A 2523-nucleotide genomic window follows, 5' to 3' on the forward strand; every position below is an offset into this window, starting at 1 on the left:
TGAAAAAAATTTAGACAGGCCTTATATAAGATGTCAAATTAATTTAAAACTTCAATAGTTTGTTTATCATTTTTTTTGTTTATTTTATCTTTTTTATTAAATATTGTTAATTTTTTTAATAATTAAATGAATTATAGTAATTGATTAGGGATGAAATGATAAAATTATGGTTGAAGCAACTGAAGCAGACATGTCATAAATGTGTATTTTATTTTTTGTTAAATATTATGAATTTTTTATACTTAAATGACATATAATAATTAATTAGGGGTGATATAGTAAAATCACAGTTTAATGCTTAAATGACCTATAGTAATTAATTAGGGATGAAATAATAAAATTACGGTTGAAACAGCTAAAGCAGACATGTCATGAATATCTATTTTATATTTTAGTTAAATATTATTAATTTTTTAATACTTAAATGACATATAATAATTAATTAGAGGTGATATGGTAAAATTACGGAGGAAGCAGACATGGGGACCGCGTAGTCGTATATTAGAATATCTTCTATTATAGTTGACGAATAAGTGAACTCTTTAATATATTTTTTCACGGTTAAATCAGGTTCCTGTATTTATACGTGAATTGAATACTTCCTCCCTCCCAAATTACCTATCCCAAATTTTCTAATTTAATTTCTCATTTTACTTATTTTTTTTCATTAATCAAGAAGAAATTAATTTTTTTTTTCATGTTTTACCCTTTGCATTAATTATTTTTTCTTCAAATTAAAATATAAACATAATTTAATAGGGGTACTATGATAAATTAGACATATTATTAATTATTTTTCTTAATTAATATGTTATCTTAATTTGGGACGGTTAATTTGGGATGGAGGGAATATCTACTTATTTTTATTTATTTCTTTTTTTGTTTCATTTGTATTACTCCTCTTTGTCACATAAATACAGAATACGGTTGGCAAGAATTAATTAATGCCATACTTTTCTGTGCCTTGAACGGTGGTTTCTTAGGTTATTTAGAAAATTTTGAATATTTAAAAATTAGATTTATTCATTATGACTTTTATTATATTACCAATTGCAATGCTTATGAAGAGATTTGCTTGCAATTACCTACATAAAAAATGATCTAATTATATAAATATTTTTGATATTATTCGCACATAAAACTTAAACTCTTAAAAATTACATTATTTCTCAAGTCTATTTGTTAATAAAAGTGAGATTTTTCTAGTTTTTGAACTGACCTTCCTTGCATGATCGTAGACTGGCTGTATATGGTTCAAGTTTGATATGTTGCAATTACTTATTTTTTTTAATTTGCAAATAATAAGCGGTAAGGCGATAATTTATCTTCTTATATAGTTTTGGACAATTCTCACCGTTTGAACTAACTTTTTGCTTTAATCAAAGTCCAAAATCTACTCTTTTTACTGTGTAATTATAAACTTTATTAATTGAAAAAACTACTTAGCTTGACCCTCTAAGTAACAGTGGCATTCTCTTTAAACAGAGAGAATATTAGATGGATCCTATGTAACAAATAAATGTTATTCAGGGAAATAATGATTGTTTAGTTATATGGGGTAATTAATATCTGATGCAAAGTACTCTAATAAGTTCCCTATCCAATACTCCCTCCGTTCATTTTTATTTATCTATTTTTTTATTGACATTGCATGGATTAAGAAGCATATATTAAATAATAAAGATAATTTCATCATATTAACCTTTGAATATAATAATTAATGCTTTGAAAATTATATTAGATAATGAATCATATTTAATACTAAGGATAAAATGAATATAAACAGATAAATTATCTATTAATTTTATAATATGAACAAATATTATTAGATATTACAAAATAAAAAATGAACAACTAAAGATGGATTAAGAAAATATAATATAATATTTGTGACTGCTATGGACTTATACTGAAATGTTGTTGTTTAACGAGAGGTGCGACTATAATCTTATTTAATTATAGTTGAAAATTTAAGAAGTATATAAATGACGTTCTCACAAGTACCAACATGTGCATTTACAGATGATCACAATGATGGGATAGAATCAAAGGCCATGTGAGGTAGCATCACAATTTTGACAGATAAAAAATATTCAATAGCTCCATTGAATGTGTCAACTTAATTTCACAAAAGACAATAATAATATATGTCGTGTATTCTTACTAAAGTGAGGTCTGAAGAGGGTAGAGAATAACGAGGTTGTTTTCGATAGATCTTTTGATTTAAAATAATAATAGTGTAGAAAAGAACATAATAAAAGTACAAGAAACAATAACGAGATAAGCATCCAGTACCCCCTCATACTATGGTCAAAGTTGCTATAACGCACTCCAACTTCACAGGAATCCTATTACCTCTAAATTCAATTTTAACGTATTTTTGTCACCCTTTTATGCTGACGTGACATCTTTATTAAATAAAAATGAAGCCCACATCAAAAGTGTCACGTCAGCTAAAAAGATGTCACGTTAACTAAAAAGGGTGACAAAAATATGCTAAAATTGAGTTCAGGAGGTAATAGG

Source organism: Capsicum annuum, chromosome 12, assembly GCF_002878395.1.
Source record: "Capsicum annuum cultivar UCD-10X-F1 chromosome 12, UCD10Xv1.1, whole genome shotgun sequence".
Taxonomy (NCBI): domain Eukaryota; kingdom Viridiplantae; phylum Streptophyta; class Magnoliopsida; order Solanales; family Solanaceae; genus Capsicum; species Capsicum annuum.